The sequence below is a fragment of the Furipterus horrens genome, unplaced genomic scaffold (genome assembly GCF_987537825.1).
Source record: "Furipterus horrens unplaced genomic scaffold, mFurHor1.1.pri manual_scaffold_9, whole genome shotgun sequence".
NCBI classification, from domain to species: Eukaryota; Metazoa; Chordata; class Mammalia; order Chiroptera; family Furipteridae; genus Furipterus; species Furipterus horrens.
Window position 1 is genome coordinate 71,082,981 of NW_028327179.1, and position 12,545 is coordinate 71,095,525.

Here is a 12,545-nt window from a genome sequence, read left to right on the forward strand (position 1 = left end):
GAACTTTCTGTGCTACCCATCCCATGAGAGTGGCATATTGCATTATCTTATTAAAAGGAATTTAAAATTATTGTCTTTCCAGAATTATGTAACACTGAGATTACTTGGCACACCCTGGGTATTAGAAAATGCACTACAGAATGAGCCATTAATGCATTTTCCTTTTTTTCTGCTCTCTCCTTCTAAGCAGCTTTTAAACCGTTTCATAGCATATTCACAGATTAACAGCAAAGAAAAACAATTAATGCTGAAAATGTCACTAAAAGTGTACGTAGGCTTTACCTTTGTATTATATTGATTCATGATGTGATTGATATATCTCCTGTGTATGGGTAATTAAAAGTTAACTATACCATATACATAAAATGAATTCTTTATTCTTCAATGTCTTTTGAAGCAGGTGGTATGGATCTGTGTTTTATTTTAAGTAGTTGGTTCCTATATGGAGATTCATTTGGTAAAATTAATGTGGTAAACAATTAGTTCATGCAAAAAAATCTCAAAGTTGATTTTTGAAAAGCTGAAGTGTTAATAAAACTTTGAAGACACAGTTCTAATATGTGATATTTTCATTGCCATATACCACATGATTAAAGACTTCTGAAAGCATGCAAGATTCTGCACTTTGATAAGAATATTAACCTCCTTGAGTAATAATGGATTTTTTTGCTTAGAATAATATATCACATTTTGGCTGTCAAACCATTACTTCAGAATTCTCTCATACCAATGTTCATCCCATTCTGCATTCTTATCTCCTCACTCTACTAAGAAAAATGAGAATTTGTTAAGAACTTGGATAGACGACCCTGTAGGAATTTCTACCATTGCTTATTCATGGGTTGGCAAAGAGACTGAATCAGCAACATGTGGAGTGCAGAATGACTCAGTGCCCAGATGTGCAGCAGGTCAATTTCCAGCAGCCAGGGAGGGCTGACAAGAATGCATTTATCAGAAAAATGAAGCCAATGGTTCAGCTACTCTTGAAGTAAAATACCCCTGATTTTTTTCATTTTTATTTATTTTTTAATATGCTTTATTGTTTATGCTATTACAGTTGTCCCAATTTCTTTTCCCTTTGTTCCCCTCCACACAATGACACCCCTCCCTCCATTTGTCCCCCACCTTAGTCCATGCACATAGGTTGTGCATATAGTTCTTTTCAACATCTTCCTGTCTACTCCACTCCCTCCTACTATGCTTCTTAATTCCTCTACCATCTCCTTTCCTTTCCCCCTTTCCCCCTCCCCACTGACTTCCCCCCAAAATGTTCCCCATACCTATAATTCTTTTCCCACTCTCCTTGCCTACTTAGTCTACCTTTGTTTCAATTCCCTAGCTGCTGTTGTTGGTTGTTGTGATACAGCTTTCATTTTAATGTTCATAGTTTTGATCCTCTTTCTCCTAAACAAGTCCCTTTAACATTTCATATAACAGTAGTTTGGATCTGATGAACTCCTTCAGCTTTTCTTTGTCCTGGAAGCACTTTCTCTCCCCTTCTATTCTGAATGACAGCTTCGCTGAATAGAGTAATTGTGGTTGTAGGTTTTTGCTTTTCATTCCTTTGAATATTTGTTGCTAGTCCCTTCTTGCCTGCAGAGTTTCTTTTGAGAAATCAGCTGATAGTCTTATTGGGACCCCTTTGTATATAATTCTCTTCTTCTGTCTTGCTGGTTTTAAGATTCTCTCTTTATCCTTAATTTTTGACATTTTGATTATAATGTGTCTAGGTGTGGTCCTCCCGGGGTCCAGTTTTTTGGAACTCTTTCTGCTTCCTGGACCAGTAAGTCTATTTCCTTCCCCATGTTAGGGAAGCTCTGCTTCATTATTTTCTCATATAATTTTTCAGTTTCTAGTTCTTCTTCACCTTTTGGCAGCCCTATGATTTGGATGTTGGCCCACTTATAGCTGTCCGATAAGTTTCTGGGCCTCTCCTCATTTTCCTCACTCTTTGTTGCCTCTTTCTGCATTGGTTGACTGTTTGTTCCCTCCCTATGTTTGGATTTGTTGATTTGAACCCTGATTTTCTTGCCCTCACCACTAGTTTCATATGTGTTTTTGTTCATTTCAGCAGAACTAGCCTTCATTCCTTCCCTGTCTTAAGATCTGCTGTTAGGTCTGTAAGCATTTTTATAACCAAAGCTCTGACCTGAGCCTCAGAAAGATTTCCTATCTGCTGAGCCATTAGATTAGATATTTGCTGTCTTGTCAGCTGCATCACCAGGATCTCTATCATGATCTGTGCCATCCTGACCGTTTTGTGTTTACCTTTGCTTCCAGGGCAGGACTGTCACACCTCCTATGCTATAGGGGGCAGAGCCCTATGCACTCATCACAACTGGGTGTCCCGTCTCACCACGCTGTGGTGTTTTCTGCAGGGGTGGGTGTCCAAGATGGATTCCTGTCGTTCACTCTCTGCTGAGAGGCCAGGAGCCTCTTCCTCCATCCCCACCCCCTCCAGACCTTACAGTCCAAGGCAATGGAGGTCTGCCTTCCCTGGCTTTGGAATCATAAGCTGATGGATCTGGTCTGCAGCCGGGGGTGCTCCCCAGACGCTTCTCACCTCCCCCTAAATACGGGTGTTTGTGCTTACCGCTGTCCTGCCTCCATCGCTGTTGCTGCCGCAGACAGCACAGCTTGAACTCTTCTCCCTGGCTTCACCCCTCATACCTGTCCAGGTAAGCACCATCTCTTTATAACTTCATATATTGGACTTCCATTTATTTTATGGAACTTCTGGTTATTTCTGGTTTTGCGGTAGTTGTATTCCTTCTTAGTTGTGGACGGAGACGGAGCATGTCAGTCTAGGCCTCCATCTTGGCTGGAAGTCTCCTGTTTTTGTTTGCTTCCATGTCCCAGGGAGAGCTGTCACTCCTACTACATTGTAAGGGGCGGAGCCTTAGGTGTTCATCAGTAATGGGTGACCTGATTTACCACGTTGTGGCGCTATATGCAGGGGAGAGGTCTGAGAAGGAACAATGCTGCTTTCCCAGCAATTGCTCCTTTTCCAGGCACCTCTCCCACTTCCACACAGGACTTGCGCCCCTCTAGCTGCTGCCCTGGCCGTTGTTCCCAGAGTGGGTGGGTCTGCGGATATTCTAGGTCCAAGGGAGCCCTTTAAACAAGTGGACTCTGCTGAGAGACCGGCAGTTTCTGCCTCTGCCCCAACCCCACTGGTTTGCACAGTCAGAAGCAATGAGGCTTGATTTTCCCCGGTACTGGGACAGTGAGCTATGCGGTCTGGTGAGGAGCTGGGAATGCTCCCCCAGGTGTCCCTCCTGACTTTTTAAAACATGTAACTACACTTTCCACCAGCCTGCCGCTGTTGCTGCTGCTGCCACCACCACACTGTGTCCTCTCTGCCCTGGCTCCACCCCTCCTACCTGTCTGGATGAGTGTTTCTTCTTTATATCTTTGTTTGCTGGACTTCCATGCACTTTGATTTTCTGGAACTTCTGGTTGTTTCTAGTTTTGAGGTAGTTGTATTCCTTCTTAGTTGTGGAAGGAGATGCAGCATGTCTGTCTACGTCTCCATCTTGGCCGGAAGTTCGATTTTTTTTGTTTTAATAATAGCGAATGTGATGATTCTAGCATCCTGACTAGATACATTTTAGTCTGTTAATTACACATTTTTTTTCTAACTAAATATTCCAGGTAGGTTCATCAGCATATAAATTCTCTAGTTTTTCAACAACAGGACAGAAAAATGTATTACAAATGCATGCTCTTGTAGAATAAAGGCTATTTAAACCATTCTTGATGTTCACAAATAAGGGGAAATGGTTTATGAATAGTATAAATATAAAACAAAAAATGTCAATTCAGACTAGAGTCTGACTCTGGTTGTCTTATTTGGGTAAATCACCAATATGTTTATTAATCAGACAGCCTTAAAATGCTAGAGATATTTCAAATTGTGCTCTAGATAAAAGGGATGAATTAAGGTCAGTTTTGATTTGTTAAGCATTCTTTTCTAGAACTGATTTTATGAAAATTTATTTTTTCTGAGTTGTCATTTCAAAATACATGAATTATTCATAATTTTCTAGGAATTCTGTATGAAAAAAGTGTAAATATGTATGATATAAAATTTTCTAATGACATTTTAAATTTAAAATTCTGTTAACACTTGCAGTCAGCAGCCAGACTACTAACTAAACTATAGGTGAACTGGTATTCAGGAAATGGGGAAAATGCAAAGATTAAATTGGTCTCTCCATTGAATGAATCAATAGTATTTAGAGCTAATGCACTAAGCAGTGGCAGTCAATAACAAAAATGACTATCTCTAAACATTATCTTGACAATAAAATGTGCAATATTTTCCATTTATTTTAAACTATATTATATTCTTGTCCTTTCACCTTATTAGTTTAAGCCAAATACTAGAAGCCTAACCATTTTACTTAGTCCATAAAATGACCAAAAATTTATAATTATTATTTTCAGCAAGAGGCAGAGAAAAGGATTTATTTGTACACCCAAAATTCAACAGATATTTTTTGAGTGTCTAACCCTGCTGGTATTACAGTGGTGAATGGAATAGGCATGGCTCTTGCCTTTATGAAGCAAACAAAATAAGGGAGGAGATGACTGTATACAAATACATCATGATGATTTCTAAAATATAGTGTGAGGAAACTAAACATCTATAAATGCAAATGAGGAAGAATAAGTTAATTTGGTAGTATAGTCACAAAAGGCCACCCTGAGGAGGTTAAAGATAACTTTTATATAAAGCTCAATATTTTAGAAAATAATATATCTTTAGTAAATGGGCAAGTACATAACCAGTATTTAATAAACTAATCATTCTTACCTACTTCACAAGCTTTTTGCCTTAACTACACGCTGCTGCATTTAACCAGATATTTAAAGTGGGTTTTAGCCATGAGTGCATATTACTTTACACTTACAAAAACATATCACAAGTAGAATTAGTAGAATTATGCTGGAGAATTTTAACTTTTTTAACAGTTTCTGTTTTACAGTGTTCAAACTTTGTCTTTTCTTTGATTTCTAAATGAGTTAGATTACTTTTCATTAAGTAACCTACTTTATCCTCACCTGCAGACATTTTTTTTTATTTCTTTTAGAGATTGAGGAAGAGAGAGAGAAACATTAATGAAAGAGAGACGCATAAACTGGCTGCCCCTCATATGCCCCATGTTAAGGCTCAAACCCATAACCAAGGTACCTGCCCTGACCGGGAATTCAAACCCATTACGGGACAATGCTCCAACCAACTGAGCCACACTGGCCATGGCTCATTAAGTCATTTTTAGTATGAAGAAATAATGTGTAGATTCTAGAAACTAAGGATATAATTTAGGTAGCACTTAATCTCACTGCCTCTCATAGCCTATCACTTTATCAGCTTATTTGAAAATATGTATTTCTTGCATCAGTCCAAGCTGTTTCTTTCCTGTCTTCCTTTCCTGTCTTCTGTGGCTAACACTTGAGACCCTATTTGTCAAAATAACTTGTATTTCTGTGGTTGGAAGGATTATCCTATTACCTACCAGTAAGTCTTATGACAAAGTGAATTATATAGTCCTGAAAAGACACAAAATAAGCTCTTTTGAAACTCTCAAAATTTAAAAAGTTGATATAATTCAAGGGAATGTGATGCTGAGGTGGGTCCAAGTCATATTGTTTCTGCATCTGTGTACTGTCCTCTACACAACTGAATTCGTTTTAGAAGATTTCTTTCTCATATAAATCATGTAGCCTGAAGGGTCAGGTGAGAAGCAAGTGTTCTGGGGACTCAGGAGGATGTCATGAGCACCAGGATATGCAAATGTCATGGTCATGTTGTTGTAATGAATCTCTAGCTGAAGACACATTTTGCCTTTTTCATTATAATCCATCATACAGATATTTAAATAAGTTTAAGGTCTTAAAGGGCAGGCAGTTTGTCATGCTTCTCTGTACTTAAGCCTATGCATATGCTTAGACAATAGACAATAGTGCATAGACCATAGTGTTGAGTTTACTTGACAAAAACTTTATCTTGCAAAAGAAATCTATGTATTTACACAGTAAACAGAGACTCTCCTGAATTGCTAAAGGGCTTGAAAAAAAGTCCTTGACAAACTCCAGAAATGTATTTTTATGACAATCTTAAAGGGCATTGTTTTTGTCATCTCCATAAACCACAAACATTTGAAATACAGGTACAAAAATATGTATGAGGAATCAAAAGAAATAGTCAACTTCTGTATTAGCTTTGCTTACTTTTGTTTGGCCTAGAAGGAAGTGGAGTTTGCCAAAGGAACAGATGAGAGAATAGGAAGCATTTAATTTTCAGAGCTTATTCCTGTGCCTACAAGTCAGAGAGGTCACTGGCTTGCCCCTTCCCGAAGGTCATAATTACAAGCAGAGGACTATTTATTTTCCAGTAATGTGACCAGAATCTTGAATGTAAGAGATTGTTCACAAGAATACAGTGATAAAATATGTGTAAAGGTAATACAAAACCTCAAGGAAGATAATAAGGAGGTGAGGTCATTTTTCTTCATATGCTCACTAATATGAGAAGGTCCAAGACTGGAAATGTTCTGAAGTGCAATAATAAGGGTGAATATGAGGTCAAATTAGGTGATCCTGGTATTTAAAGAACTGAATTAAGTGAATTAAGAAGAGGAATTTATAATAGAATAGAATATATCTGGTGGTTCATTAAATGTAAACTTATTTGCAGCTCCAACATCATGGTGAATAGGAATCAGTAAATGTATTAGTAAGAGTAATTGAGAAATATTTCTAATTTAAAAAACCAGTTACACTGGGTTTATCTAGACCTGATATGGAAAGAAATGGGTGATTTCCTTAGTCTCAACTAAACTCACTCTCATTTCAGAAGAGTCATAGAAAGGTATTGATTCCACAGAGAATTGGGCAGACAAAGCACAAGATCAATTCTGTTACTGGCTGAATATTAAGGATAGCAGTCAGTGTTTGCAGAATGATGAGTAATATATGTATAAATGGTAGTTTAACAATAGTAGATATAACTTGCAATTAACAGTGAAAGGTCAAAGTATATATTTTTGACATGTAAAAAGAGGACTAAAATATGTGCCTGCTTTTAAAAAATGACATCACATTATGGTAAATGTGAAAATGATTATTTTATTTTCTTTTATTCAATTTATTGGAGTGAGTGGTTCATAAAACCATACAGGTTTCAAGTGTACAACTCAATAAACATTTTCACACTATATCATGCACCTACCACCTCAAGCAAAGTCTTTTGCCATCCCCATTTTACCTCCCTTTGCCCACCTCCACCTACTCTCAACCCCCAGATACATTTTTAGAGTCAAATGCTTATGAAAATATAAGCAGCAATTCATATATTTAGGCAAGCGATGCTTTTATGATCCTAGGTATGTGGCCTGATGGCACACTAATTACCCCCATGCCTTCTTTTTTGCATCCATCTATATTTAGTAGACTCTGCACAGGAAAACACTTTCACCTCAGAATTGAAAAAATTGAAGTTCACCATTTGTGGCACTGTTTAGACCATATAAAAATATACATCAGGACTATACCACACCTGACAGAAGAAAGTTTTTATTTTTTTAAAAAACCTCCAAATTATTACAGGATCTAGGGTAGCCATGCTGCAAACTATATGATACTGAGTATGACCCTGGTGATAACAGTCCGATTGAATACAGATGAACTCATGGGAAAAAAAGGATTATGAAATATTTGGAAAGTAAACACTTAAATTTTCATAAGTAAATAATAATTCTGTATTTATGTGAGCTTTAAGTATTAAAGCTTCCCTTGCATTCTCTAGGCCCTTGGAAACAGCTATTGTAACAACCATCAGTGCCTCACTTAATACTTTGTATGCTGAGGATTCAAGAACTAGTTTCTTAACAGTCAAATTTTCTCTTTTGTTTCTGCCAATATATAATAAAATCTCTTTTCAGTGAATGACTGGGAAATTGTGTTAATAACAATGTTGGCATAACTTTATTTTACCTTTTTTACTACTAGCAAGGCTTTCATTTTATACACTGGGTGAATCATAAGTTAAACTGAACTCTTGTTTGTTTAATTTTCTGTTTCCTTCTAACCTTATTCTTTTCTATCAACCTCAACCCAGTTCCCCAGTGACTCGCAAAACCCTCAGTTGAGATTAAGTAATAATTTACATAACCTCTTTCATTTATTAACCCATGTTGACATTCTCATTCTGTATACCAGCCTTATTTAAGACTTTCTTAAGTACCTTATCAACTGCTGGTTTGGGTGCAACTAACAATACCTATTTAATCAAGAAACTTAATGTTTCCAAAGAATCATTCAGCCTATCTCAATCTTCTTCATACATAATTTGAGGGTACCCCAATGATTTCAGAGTAAAAGCCATACTCTTTAGTATAATATTCAAGATATTTCTTACCTTGGCCCTGGCTGTTTTGTGATCTTCCTCACACCTAGTGGTATGCTGGTAAATGTTTAACTCTGGGGGAGAGAGGGAGCAGAAGTTCCTGATTTGTAGTGTTTGCAAATTTCCATAGTCGAAATACCCTACCAAACCAATTTCAAACTACCAAGGTAAAGTCACTGAACAAGAATTAGGAAGAAATGCTCACAATAGGCTCTACAATCTGGTACAAGATAGCTCAAGCACACCACTGCCACCCTATCCTACCTTCAGTCTACCATTCTTTTATTTGTGTGTGTGTGGGAACATTTAAGTTCTACTCTCAGCAAATTTCTGTTATACAATACAGTGTTATCAACTATGGTCACCATATTACACATTAGATCCTCAGACCTTATCTATCTTTTAAGCAAAAGTTTATACCATTTACCAACCTCTCTCTCGACCCCACCCTGCAGCCCCTGGCAACCACTTTTATACTCTCAGTTTCTATGAATTTGACTTTTTTTTTAAAGAGTCCACATATAAGTGATACCATGCAATATTTGCCTTTCTCTATCTGGCTTATTTCATTTCACATAACACATTAATTAATATTATCTCAAATGACAAGATTTCCTTCATTTTTTAAGGCTGAATAATGTTCTATTGTGTATTGTATATATATGTTATATTATATATATCACATCTGCTTTATCCATTCATCTGTTGATGGACACTTAGGTTATTTCCATACCTTGGCTATTGTGAATAGTGCTGCAGTGAACATGGGAGTATAGAGATATCTTTGAGATAATGGCTTTGATTCCTTTGAATGAGAAGTGGGATTGCTGGGTCATATGGTAGCTCTACTTCAAATTTCCTGAGGAACATTCATATGGTTTTCCATAGTGGTTGTACCATTTTACATTCCCATCAATAGTGTGCGAGCATTCCCTTTTCTCTATATCCTCATCAGCACTTTTTAACTCTTATCATTTTTATAATAGCCATCTTAACAGGTGTTAGATAATATTGTGGTTTTGATTTGCATTTACCTAATTGATATTAAGCATCTTTTCATGTGCCTATTAACCATTTGTATGTCTTCTTTGGAAAAATATCTATTTAGTCCTTTGCCCATTTTTTAATTGGGTTATTTGTTTTGGGTTTTTGTTTGTTTGTGTTTTTGCTATTGAGTTGTATGAATTCCTTGTATATTCTGTATATGTGTCAGTATATTATTCTCATAATTCCCAGAATCCATCAGTCTCCCTCGCAACCCCATCTTAACACATATTATTTTATCTGCCTCAAATCCCTTTAACAATTATTTTGTCTGGTTAACACTTTTCTCTCACAGCTGACATACAATATTATATTAGTTTCAGGTGTCAAAATCCATAATTAGACACTTATATAGCTTATTCAGTGATCTGTGATAAATCTAGTACCCATCTGACACCATATACAAGGGTGGGCAAAAGTAGGTCTACAGTTGTGAGTGAATGAAACACAGAGTTAATAAAGCTATTGTAATAATTATAACCTGTGTGTCTTTTTCCATATAAATGAACAACTGTAAATCTACTTTTGCTCACCCCTGTATAGTTAATACAGTATTACTGACTGTATCTCATATGCTGTATTTAACATCCCCATGACTATTTTATAACTACCAATTTGTACTTCTTAGTCCCTTCACCTTTATTACCCGTTCCTCCCAATCCATCTACGAGCAAGCATCAAAATGTTCTCTGTATCTACGAGTCTGTTTCTGGTCTCTATGTTCATTTATTTTATTTTTTAGATTCCACATATAAATGAAATCATCTGGCATTTGTCTTTCTCTGCCTGACTTGGTTCATTCAGTCCAGTACCCTCTAGATTTATCCATATTATTGAAGATGATAAGATTTCATTCTTTTTTATGGCTGCATTGTATTCTATTATATATATGCACCACTTCTTTATCCATTTAACTATTGATGGACATTTAGGTTGCTTCCATATCTTGGATGTTGTAAATAATGCTGCAATGAATATATGGATGTATATGTGTTTTTTTAATTTATTGTTTTTGGTTTCTTTAAATAAATACCAAGAAGTGGAATAGCTGGGTTTTTCATTGTCTCTTGTTATAGCCTTGGTTTTAAAGTATTTTTTGTCTAAGTATTGCTACCCCAGCTTTGTTTTGTTTCAGTTTTCATGAAATATGGTGTCCTATCCCCTTACTTTCATTCTGTGTATGTCTTTCAATATGAAGTGAGTTCCTTTCAAACAACATATCTAAGGATCTTGTTTGTTAAGCTATTTTCATTTAAAGTAATCATTGGTGGATATGTATTTATTACCATTTTATTATTCATATTTTGAACTTTTCTCCTTTTTTCTTTTTTCTTTTTTTCATTTAAGACAAGGAATACTTTATTCAAACCCTTCAGAGAAGTGGACTAGCTGGGTCTGTAACAAAGCTTCATGTTTTAAAGCATAGGCCAGTAATTGTATGAGTATACACTGCTGCATACATGTTAACTGATCAGACCACAACTTTTCATGTTTGAAACAGAATAAGCTTCCCTGTAAAAGCAGCACTGTTGACGTTTTAACTTTAGTATTCCTCTCCTTCTTCCTCACCCTCTCCTTCAACAGAATCCACACCAACCTCCTCATAATCCTTCTCTAGGGCAGCCATGTCCTCACGGGCCTCAGAAAACTCTCCTTCCTCCATGCCCTCACCCACGTACCAGTGGACAAAAGCACGCTTGGCATACATCAGGTCAAACTTGTGATCCAGGCGAGCCCAGGCCTCAGCAATAGCTGTGGTGTTGCTCAGCATGCACACAGCTCGCTGTACTTTGGCCAGGTCTCCACCAGGCACCACAGTGGGAGGCTGGTAATTAATGCCAACTTTGAAGCCAGTGGGGCACCAGTCCACAAACTGGATGGTACGCTTGGTCTTGATGGTGGCAATGGCAGCATTGACATCTTTGGGAACCACATCACCACAGTACAACAGGCAGCAAGCCATGTATTTACCGTGGCGAGGGTCACATTTCACCATCTGGTTTGCTGGCTCAAAGCACGCATTGGTGATCTCTGCTACAGAAAGCTGTTCATGGTAGGCTTTCTCAGCAGAGATGACAGGGGCATATGTGGCAAGAGGGAAGTGGATGCGGGGATAGGGCACCAGGTTGGTCTGGAATTCAGTCAGATTGACATTCAGGGCTCCATCAAACCTGAGGGAAGCAGTGATGGAGGACACAATTTGACCTATCAACCTATTCAGGTTAGTGAAGGTTGGGCGCTCAATATCGAGGTTTCTACGACAGATGTCATAGATGGCCTCATTGTCAACCATGAAGGCACAATCAGAGTGCTCCAGGGTGGTGTGGGTGGTGAGGATGGAGTTGTAGGGTTCAACTACAGCTGTGGAAACCTGGGGGCTGGGTAAATGGAGAACTCCAGCTTGGACTTCTTGCCATAATCGACAGAGAGACGCTTCATCAGCAGGGAGGTGAACCCAGAACCAGTTCCCCCACCAAAGCTGTGGAAAACCAAGAAGCCCTGAAGACCTGTGCACTGGTCAGCCAGTTTCCGAATTCGGTCCAGGACAAGGTCAATGATCTCCTTGCCAATGGTGTAGTGTCCACGGGCATAGTTATTGGCAGCATCTTCTTTGCCTGTGATCAGCTGCTCAGGGTGGAAGAGCTGGCGGTAGGTACCAGTGCGAACTTCATCAATGACTGTGGGTTCCAGGTCTACAAACACTGCCCTGGGCACGTGCTTGCCAGCACGTGTCTCACTGAAGAAGGTGTTGAAGGAGTCATCTCTCCCCCCCACAATGGTCTTGTCACTTGGCATCTGGCCATCAGGCTGGATGCCATGTTCTAGGCAGTAGAGCTCCCAGCAGGCGTTGCCGATCTGGACACCAGCCTGGCCAACGTGGATGGAGATACATTTACGCATGGTTGCTGCTTTGAGGCTGCCTAATGGATGACGGAGAGGAAGAAGAGAGGTTGTTGCTTCTTACAGCGTGACTCTTAAGCGGTCGATGTAAGAGAACCTGCCTCTCCTTTTTTCTAAAGAACTTTTAACATTTCTTGTAATACAGATTTGTTGGTAATGAACTCCTTTAGCTTTTTCTTGTAAAGGA

At 38.2% G+C, this 12,545-nt stretch overlaps 1 protein-coding gene and 1 pseudogene across 2 annotated transcripts in view; one reads left to right on the forward strand and one right to left on the reverse strand.

The window, feature by feature from the left end:
* The window catches only part of MET (MET proto-oncogene, receptor tyrosine kinase), a 173,152-nt gene that overhangs the window by 51,780 nt on the left and 108,827 nt on the right, over positions 1-12,545 (forward strand). The gene's annotated exons all lie outside the window — the stretch shown is intronic.
* On the reverse strand, positions 10,951-12,449 carry LOC150001903 (tubulin alpha-1A chain-like; annotated as a pseudogene).